Genomic DNA, 11,072 nt, shown 5'->3' with positions numbered 1-11,072 from the left:
TATATATATAAATGTTTCTATTTTACCAGAAAATTGTACTAGGAATGGTGTTTTGTTTCATGCACAGTATTTCTTGGGGGTGATCTGCCTTTCATATTACTATTGTTCTTGAATTATTATTTTTTTTAATTCTCAGCATACAAAATTAGAAATAAAAACCTTGATAAATGTCCTTGTTTTGATTCAGTTATTTACTTTTACTTTGTGAACTTACAATATGGTGAATAACAATGAACAGACCTGGTCTTTACTTCATTTTGATTTCCATAGCAACAAGAGGTCTGTACTTTTGTTGTCTTCTATCTTTCTTTTTTCTTTTCTCATTATGCTAATTAAGACCAAAAACAAACAAACAAAAATCACACCAATAAAGACTCTCTCCTCTTTTTCCGTTTCAGGATCCTTCTTGCCTTTGCACTTAACTCAGCTCATTTAATTACAATGGGTTAAGAGAGTAAACACAGTTGTAGCCCCGGTGCCACTGATGCACAGCTCGAACCAAATGGTGTTAAAAGCTGATTTTATAGCAATTTAAAAGGTAATGTGTCCCCGCATAGCAAATCAGTAATGTGCTTTTGTAGGTTAGAATGTATTTACCAGAATAAATAGAATTCTTCTTGACTGCAGTAAAACTTTAATGAATTTTTGAACTATGCATATAGAATAATAATCATGTTGAATTTAGACCCTGTTTACACAACAACGATCCAATGAAAAGTCCCCCCCCCATTTCTCTTAACACATTTACATGAAAATTGTATAATTACAATCTCTGTTTATGCAACAAAAGTAGATGTGGAAAAGGTGTCATTCCCACTCCACACCACTAGTTGGTGCTATGTTCTTTGAAACTCTAAGTGCGCATGCATAAAAAAAAAAGTTCTACTTGAAAGTTGCTACAACGGTCGAGATGGCAGAGAATAAAATATTTCTATGGACAGACGACGAGGTTCAACTGTTGAGAGTCAGAAGAGTCAGAAGCACAAACAATGCTCTGGTATCCACCATTGTTGATAGTTTCTTCTTCTGTGGATTGTAGGAAGCCGTTATATTTTGTGTTATTCTGCACTTGAGCCAGGGATTCCCTGACAGAAAATATCTATTTTTTCTGTTTACATGACAATAAACCCCGGAACGTTTTTGAACCATTGTACTCTGGAACATGTTCTCAAATTGTGCCGTTGTCGGAGAAAACATTCAATACTTTTGTGTAAATGAAGAGTACAAACGCAACTAAACTCTTCCATCTCCACCAGAAACTGTTTTCGTGTAAACAGGGCCTTAGACACAAATCAAAGCTTCATACAGTTCCAGCAACAACCAAGTCACGTGGTTGTGTTTTGAGTGTAGTGAACTAGATGACCTCAAATCTACCAGATGGACAGAGACTGTTATTTTCATTGATCTGAATAAGTCTGGGCCATCTGATGACTTTCTTTCTTGAATTAATCAAGCAGAAAAGACAATCCTCTATAATCATTACTGTCTTACAAATGTTTTGATAATCAAATTGTGGTAGTTCACTCAATGCTTACAGGTTGAAAAGAACTACTCATTTTTATTTTACATAAACAGTAAGTAATGATTTTTATTCCTCATTCAAACAAGAAATCACCTGAATATGCATTTCTTGATTTTCTGTCTGAAATGAGTCAAGTCGTAAGTGTGTGAAAGTTGAAGCTTCGGTCAACTAAATGTTTACTGAAGAAGAAATGTCATGTTTTACTATTTGAAAAGATTACCAAGTGTGAGACTCCACGAAGTCTGGTCGACTGCAATAATCTTTTCTGTATGTTGAAAACAATCCTTGACTTTTGATAATAACTTACGTCAAAAAACCACACCTCTTTCTGGTACATCCACGAATCAGAAAGCTCTAAATTGAACCGGAAGTCGACCCAAATAAAATGTGGCAACTTCCCAGTTCATGTGAGAATGGAAAAGATTCCGAGAATGAAAAAGTTCTCAAGGAGTTCAGAAGAAAACTAGAGTTATGGAGAGTTTTGGAGAAAGAGTCTGAGAGCTGCTGACAATGAAGAGTCAGAGTTGCCGAGAATCCAGAGACGTTTTGGAATTATGATTCTGTTTGAACTAACCACGCACGACTCTCCAAGGATTTTAGCTGTTCTCAACGGAGACGCTGATATCAGTTGAAAAGGATTCTTACTGAGGTGATCGATCGTCAACAAGGTAACGGTTTCTTCTTCGACTAAAGTGTACCTGGGACAAGCTGAGATACCTGACGGAGCGTGCAATTTCTGGTCAAACAGATTAAATTCCCTCACATATTCCTCTGTAAGATAAATCTCAATTTCCTCTTAAACTCACCTCTCTCTCATAAATCAGTACAGAAATATCTGAAACAAAGTCCTCAAATCACCGCCGAGTGATTTGAAGTTCATTATTTGTGAAACTGTCTGTTATTATTTTCATATTTTGCCAAATTAATGTAAATGTTTGATGTTAAACTTTGATTCTGAAAATAAATGACTCCATTCATTTGATGGGTCAAAGATAATAACGTCTCTCGTTCGCATTCCTTTAAATTCAATGCACGGCATTACACAGTCAGAAAAATGAAGAACTCGTGAAAAGTATGCATAAATATATACCACATATATTTGTCATACAACAAGTGACACGTACCCACGTGACTCACTACATGAGCAACCAGATGTTTGAAAATCACAGCCTATTTTTGCTTACAAAACTTTTAGGCTGCAACTATATTTTGTTGCCCACCTCCGTCCACTTTGTACCCGCTTCAGCCAGCTTTGTACCCAGCTTGCATGGTACCCCACAGTTATGATCTATTTCACTGGCAGACACACAGTGATCACATTTTGTGATTATTTTAAGAGAAAACTATGTTGCACAAATTATATGAACGTGTTCAAAATTTAAGTTAGCGTATATGAGTGACACAAGGAAACCGAAAACCTTCACAAAGGTTCAGAGATACTTTATAGCTTTCTCAGCTAATGCCATTTGCCATCTAATCTCCAACAGACATTGCTCACTGAGATACTACCTTAAGTCTTCTTTTTATCTTTTATCTTTAGACTTATTTCTCTCTTTGTCTTTGAAGCATTCAATAGTTGCAACCACTTCCAGGTTTTGATTCTTTTACATTGACTAAAAATACTGACACCAGTGGATTATTATCTTTCATTGCATCGATTTTGATGACTATTTGCAACAGCCCTGGTGCACGACTGCGTACCGTAAATATGCATTTTATCAGGAGACCTACTGTTTGTTGCGGTCTACTTTTCTTTCTTTTCTCCTTTTCATCACACGTTGCCTCATGTATTGTTTTGTCCTAATTCAAAGCAGGACCACAATTCACCAGACATTTTGATGCACTTTGTGTATCGCTTCCTTTTCAGTGTCCCGTGGTCTTCCTCCTTGTGTCTTCCCATCACTCCTCCTGTGAGCAGCCAGAGGAGAGCAACTATAAAAGTGTAAAGAGACACACAGCAAAAGAGGAAGAAACTCAAGATGGAGTCTGCCACTGGGAAAATACAAGAAAAGAGAAGAATAATCCTTGAATAAGTGTCCAGTTTTGTGGTTTTAAACAGATAAAGAGCTTGCACTCAGTGACAGCATTTCACTCTAACTTTACATCCTCCAAACGCGCTGTTTAGCTGCACAACATTGGTTAATAATATAAAATTGGACTGGAAGGGGGCAGTTGACATTTACGTAGCTTTTTGTCAATATGAATTGTCATCCCTACATACCCAGTGTTTAACAGCAGCGCACCTTGATTTAATTACTACTTTAGACTCACATATATTCACTGTCACTCACACACAAACATAAATGTCAGACAGACAGGAAAGCAGGATTAGAGTGATGTGAGGCAGTTTTTGTAAATGCCACATATTTTGTCTTTTTTTTTTGTTACAGCAAATGAATGCCCTGCGAGCATGTGGCGTTATTTTTATAATAAAAACCTGTCAGAAAATCTCCATCCAACAATGCAAAGTTCCTAAAGGATGAAATTTCACTAACTGATGACTGTCATTGGAAAAGTTCACATCTTTTAAAGTAGGGATTTTGTGGAAAAGTGTGAATATATAACATCTTACATGTTGTAGATCAAATTGATTGAATTAAGGAGAAAATGGCTATTTGGAGATGGATTAATCATCTTAAAACAACTCCCCTCTAAAAACTTACATACAAGTTGTTTGGAAATATGTCATGATCCTGGGGTTTTTGTGTTTGTTTTGTAGATTGATTTTTTTCTTTATTGGTTATTTATTATTAGTTCAGTTAGGATTTTCTTGTGTATTCATGTGGATATTCTTTTCTGTATCATTGGCCATTGTTTCTCTCAGTCATCCTTGCCTTCAGTTAATCATCCATGTGTGTCCAACCACTCATCATGACCCCTCTCCACCACCCCGTTCATACCATGCTTCTTCTTCAGTCAGTCTTCAGTCATTCTGTTCATTCACTGTTTTCCAGCCGTATTCCCCAGGCTTTTCTGTTTTGCCACATGTTCCTTATTAGTTTCCCCTTTTTTTAAGTTTGCTGTGTTGTTGGTCTTGTGTTTTTGTTTTCTTATCAAAGTCTTAGTTTCCTCATTACAATTTTCACTCAAGACTTCAAGACTGTGCCTTAGATCCGGCTGGGTTTGGTAGGAACAGATACACAATGGCAGGTAAAGAATCACATGTTAAGATAGAAATAATATCAAATGAAAACTATTCAATTTTAACAATTCATTTAAGGAAATGAGGTCAATTAGTCAATTTGTTTATTTAAACCATATTAAAGCCATTCCTGAAATCCCAATATCATATTCAAGGCTCTGTAGTAGAATATTGTGAACAACTGTATCAAATGCAGCACTGATGTCTAACAGGATCCGTGTAGACACCTGTCCATTGTCAAAGGCCATGAGAATATAATTAGCCAGAAGTGTTACGAGGCTGTATCAGAAGTGCTACAGCTAGATGCTGCTGGTGTTTATGCTAGCAAAGAACTACTGAATTTTCAACAGAGATGTCATGCATAATTGCAATGTTAAGGTTTATAAAATGCTATGTGCTAACAGGTAAAATATTAATTGCAAATAACCTTATACACAGCACCCATTCAAAAGACCTGAACTTCTGTTTTAAATTAGTTTTTTTCCATCCCTGTTGAATTTTATTCAGATATTTTGTCCAAAGATACTTTTCTATCTGATTTCCATGATGAATTTATAGCTGAACAGTATTCACTGCTGAATGCTTCTATCAGTTTAAAGACTAAAACAGTTCTCCTCTCATCTCTATTTGCAACTTGTGTGTGCCTACAGGGAACAATAACATTTATTCCCCTCAGCTATTCTTAACATGCTCACTTGTTGGCTTTAGTGCACAAATACACAAGCAGACATATCACACAGAGGGAACTTAGGCCTCGCCAGGGGAGGGCAGGGGAAACTTTCCCCAAGCGCAACGACATCTCCTCAGGACAGGAAAAGTAAATGAACAAGAGTGATTTGTGTGTGAGTGCGGGAGCAAACACACAATGTGTTTTTGCCGGAAAGCTTTTTTGTCAGCTCTGTAGGCTGCGAGAACACACGACCCATACAAATAGGCTGCCCCAGGGCTGGCTTCCTATGCTGCAGCTATCAGCAACAGATGATACAAGTGGGAGAGGAGAAACGCACAATGAAACAAAAAGCTAAATCACCTCAAAAGTAGTGAGACTCAATAAAACCAGGGGTAGGGATCAAAAAAGGACCAACACAGTTATACACTATGTAATAACACATATTGAATGTGCAAACACAGGTAAAACATCAAAGTGCATGCTCAATAATCCATCCATCCATTATCTTTTACCCACATCATCTTTTTTGGGTCACTGGTGTCTATGTCCAGCCATCACTGTGTGAGAGGCGGGGGACACCCTGGACAGGTCTCCAGTCGATCACAGGGACACATAGAGACAAACAACCACTCTTTCATATCCTGATGCATGCTCAATAATCCAGGTAGAAAAATCCAAAAAAGTTCAATCTGGATGTCCAGAAGACCAGATTGAACTTTTTTGGAACCACTCTTTCACTCACACCTAGAGACAATTTAGAGTTACCAATCAGCCTAACGTGCATGTTTTTGGTCTGTGGGAGGAAACCGGAGTAAACTCACGCATGCACAGAGAGAACATGCAAACTCCACCTAGAAAGACGCCCGGCCAGCATTTGACCCAGGGTGACCTGCTCGCTGAGAGGCGGCAGCTGTACCAACTGTGCCACCATGTTGCATGTTTAAAAATCCTCTGACAAGTCGATGGAGGAGAGGGCAGACTCCAGAAACCATCTAATCACCATCAAACTGGTTGGCCCACTATGTGAGTGTGCTGCTTGTGAAACTGAGGTTGTTGTGGCTCCTCGCACTGATGAAGTCCTTTGGATGAAGGACGAAATGTTTCAACAAAAAATAAAAGTGTTTCAACAACAACAACAAAAAAAAAGAAATCGTCCAGAGGACCTGTTACTTTGTTGGAAAGGTAAAAAAATATTTGCAGGAATGTCGTTTTGTTTTTATTCATTGACGGATTGCATTTTGCCCGCAGCCTTTTCTCCTGAAGTTTTAGAGATCATCTTATGTTGACAAATGATGGAGTTATAGCCACTTTGGTCAAAACTTGACCAAAGTGAAACAAACAAAAAAAAATTGGTCAAATCTGATCTTGAGCAAAATTGTGACATCTCACACAATTTGTTAGTACTGTATGTGTTTATAATGACCCTCAGCTACTACATAATCAAATAATGGCTCATTATCAATAAAACTGATTGTTTTGCATCCAAATTTGTGTTAGCTAAGGTCAACAAGCTTGAACTGGGTTGACTCCAAACATTAATCAGCTGTAAATGTTCACTCAGTGATTACTTTTTGAAATTTTGCTTTAAACACATCTAATGGTGATATTTATAGATATATATATTTTGCTAACATATAAACAAAGTTAACACCAATAAGACAAAGTGCCAATTATGAATCTTGAGAAAAAGTTTAGTGCTCAGCATGAGCACATATAAGTTTAATTAACCATATTAGATTGAGTTGACTATACAATGTAACCAGTTGATGTACTGAATGAGAGTTTTGTTCAAATTTGTTAGGTGGTTATGAGACAAGCAGACAATCACAAACTAGACAAAAGGTGGACAATAATGTTTTAGCCTTTCACCAGAACTGCAAAAGTGGAGTTAAAATGATTAGTTTGTGAATTGTAGAAACATCTTGTTGCTAAAATTGCAAATTGAAACAAATAATTCATTTTACTCAACACGAAAACTTGGGCAAATGCAGTACCAACTGCAAACAGCACAACACAAAATTCTTGGACATAATTTGCTATTTCATAATGACAAAACCCTTTGAATATAAATAAGTTTTAAATAAAAGGAATATACAAAGCCAATGCTGCATCTTAGTGAAATGTCTAGTTTTGGCTTCTGTAAAGAGCAGTGTGGGTGTACAGTAATCCTATATAAATACACAAAAATGCAAGAAAAATAAATGAAGACAAACAAAGAAATACAAGCAGAATAAGTGAACTGATTTACTTAACGACTGACAGAATGTGACAGAGAAGAAGAAGAGAGAAAGAGATACAACGAGGGAGAGGCACTGAGGGTGAGGAGGAAACGTTGCCTGAGACTTTGCTATGACAACCTTTTCAGAACTCAGCATGCTCTGAAACATACATCTGAAATGTCAGCAACAGGAAGCAGGAGGATGAGTTATGCAGAGAGGGACACATCTGTACCACAATAAAGCTGACAAATCCAAAGCAGAAAAATGTGGTCAGTTTTGTGGTGAAAGAAAATCCATAACTCCACTTAAATCATTTCATTCATAGATTGGTTTAAAAAACTGACTTCATTTACTCAGTTTGTCTTTTTTTTTTCTCCAGTCTCGCTCTATTTGATTAATTTAGTACATCTAATAAGTAATGAGCTAGACTCCCTTGTACTTAACACACACATTATTCCAGGAGCTTTATCTGTGCCGTTCGGAGTCACTCAGAAAAGATCCAATAAAACGAGTATCAGGAGATTTACTTTGTAGGATCTAAGAGAAAATGATGAAACAAGCATTTCCACTTCACATTTGCATGGACGTGTGTATGAGTGTGTGTGGACGTGTGTTGTGTGTGACAATGCTAAGAAGCACCCCACCTGCTTGAGCACCTTTTAATGATTATTGATGAAGTTGCTCAGTTAAAGAGAAAAACAATTAAGACCCTGCCAGTACCAGAGTCCACACGACTAATGAGCACGAGCGTGCCCGGACCTGCTTGTCGCGCTGCTGACTTGTGTGTAAAGCCTAATGGAAGCGACACTTGTTTAAATCTCATGTGAATCCCGGAGGTGTAGGGTAGCTGTCAATGTCAATGTCTGTATGGGCCTTAAGCTCATGGGGGTAGGACAGCAGCATATGGGCAGCAGGACGTGATGAGTCCTTGACTGCATAGCACACACACTCCCGCCTGTGGGGTGGTGGCGTGTGCAGGCGGCTTTTGACATCTGCTGTTTACATGCGGGCAACCTGACCCACTCCCCTCTGCTGCTGGCCTTCCAAGATCCAAGTAAATTCATTAAAGTTCTTCTTTCCTCTCTTCTCTGAACTCCATCCATCTAGACTTTCATTTTGACCTTCTTATATTCCTTTAGGATGCTCTGATGTCTCCCGTGCTCCTTGGCTGTACTCTTAGATCACTCTAAGCCTTCAACAAAGGCTTAGCAATTCATAGCAACCACTAGTTGGTTGACCCTTAACACAACCGGCTGTTTCCGCCCTCCCTTCGTTTTCCTTTATCCTCAGTCTGACTTTCTTTACAATCTGCATTCAGAAAATAGGGCAGGGAAGTGACGCATTATGCAACATGTGCCAGTCTTTGCAAACAACAACAAAGAGAGCATGCGTGAACAGAAGAGCTAGAGGGCCAACCAGAGGAGAACACAGAAACATACTGCCCTGCAAAGAGCAGGGTTTGAGAAACACTTCCTCTTAGAAGGTTTGACTAAGTAAGTGTGTATGTGTGTGTGTGTGTGTGACATACAAAACATCAGGACCTACTGGAGGATTAACAGAACTCATGTGGGGATTCACCATCCCTCGAAAATACGCAAACACACACACAGTCACCACAGCCAAATCCTCAGCGGGATTTGTGAGCATCATTCTGTCTTTCTTACAGGCCACTCATTCTCTTGTTCTGAACCCCCAATCTCATCTACGAGAGGATTTATGAGGGTGGTGGTGGGGAGCACCTCATCTCTTCAACACAACAAAATCTCTATTGGAGCAAGTAGAGCCTTATTCCAAAGCAGACATCCATTAAATCAAGGTATTACTGTAATACAACTATTGGACAAGTCTGTCTCTTTCTATCTGCTTCTGTCTCACTCACTCAGGCTGAACATCAGCAGGAGTGATGTTATTAAAATAGATTCTGATGTAGTGTGTGCAGACTTTTCATTTCTATGTATACGAGATTAAAATGAAGAAAAAAAATCTCTTGCATGTTTAGGAATAAAACATTGCATAGATCATGATTAGGTTTGGGTCTTGTTAAACTCTAGCTGCTAAATGAGTGTGTAATACAGTCTGTGGTCCCTTTTGGCTGATGGGCTCAAGAGACAGGGAAATTTACCCCCCGCCTCCCCCCTCCCTAGTGTCCTTACTCTTCCCCAAAGACTCAATCCAATTACCAATCTGGCACTGCTTGGATCAGCACTGACTCGCCCAGCCTGCGTCAACAACGTCGCCTCCATTTCATCCCCCATACATCCCTCCATTCAGTCCCTTGTACCTCCATCTTTGCCTCTCGTTTATCCCAGTATGTGATGCTGTCACGCTCCATCACCCTGCAGCAGGGCATTTCTTCTTTCTTTCTTTTTTTGCATTATGGTGTTGTGTGTACGTGTTTGTCAGCTGTGCTCTTGGAGGGAGTTTCTGGCTGATTAAAGAGATGATTTATAGGAGCATGATGTTGAAGGAATTCCCTGATCTCCTCTCGAATCGCATCTTCTCAGACGCGCTCCCTTTCTCCAGTCGAGCAGGCACAGGAGACGCGCATGCATTAGTACATACACGTAAACACAGTGTAAACTCATCGCTGCACAAACGCTTCTAGAAAGCAAAAATGTAGCTCATATTCAGGCATACATTAAGTATCTACACATATCCGAGGAGATAAGAGGAAATGTCAGTTCCAGATGAGGATTTAGAGGATAGCCTTTGTGGCATTTTGGAAAATCATGGGATTACTCCATTCACTTTAAATCCTAGTACTCATAAAATCTGGACTTATTTTTACTTTTTTATAACAATATAAAATGAAAGTACTATAAAAGAATGTAATGGTTCAGTTTTAACGACCTCTCCAAAATCTAGAGTGGGAAAACATGTTTTTGCTTCAATTTAAGCTATTCATTTCAATTGTGAACAGATGGCATTTTTCCTAAGTGGGTCATTGCATATTTGCCAAATTGTTGGTTCAAAATTATTTTTTACCCCTAAATTGACTGTGGTGTTAATTCCGTCATGTGAGATATTCAAACCTAGGCAGTACAGAAAAAATACACTCCTTCCATACAGCAGAAACGTCACCTTGTGAACATCAGAGTGCATGTTTTGTTGTCGATTACGTAGCATGCTACTGTCAGACAGAGAAAAACAATGGGCCTAATTAGGACAGCAGCACAGTGAGATGAATTCACAGCTGTAAAGGTATTGAGCAAGTGAACCAGAAATAAAAATGAAGCAGCTGATTTCAATGAGTATTTTTAGAGAAAGAAGGACTCAGATGCAACAGATCCCCACTCCGTCCCGTTGTTATTAGCACAACACAGAAAAAACTGCAAAGTCTTACAACAAATATGTCTTGGAGCTTCAACAGGGTGGCTCCTATACCTTTTTGTGACGTTTCTCTGATGACAACCCAACTTGTCTTACCTAACAGGTTGCCCATCTATACAGTATAATAAACAGAGCAATACTTTTGCACATGAATATATATATATAGATAAAATTTCTGTAAAACCAAAC

The sequence above is a fragment of the Nematolebias whitei genome, chromosome 4 (genome assembly GCF_014905685.2).
Source record: "Nematolebias whitei isolate Nwh7 chromosome 4, NemWhi1, whole genome shotgun sequence".
Lineage (NCBI taxonomy): Eukaryota > Metazoa > Chordata > Actinopteri > Cyprinodontiformes > Rivulidae > Nematolebias > Nematolebias whitei.
This window is presented reverse-complemented; position numbering follows the sequence as displayed.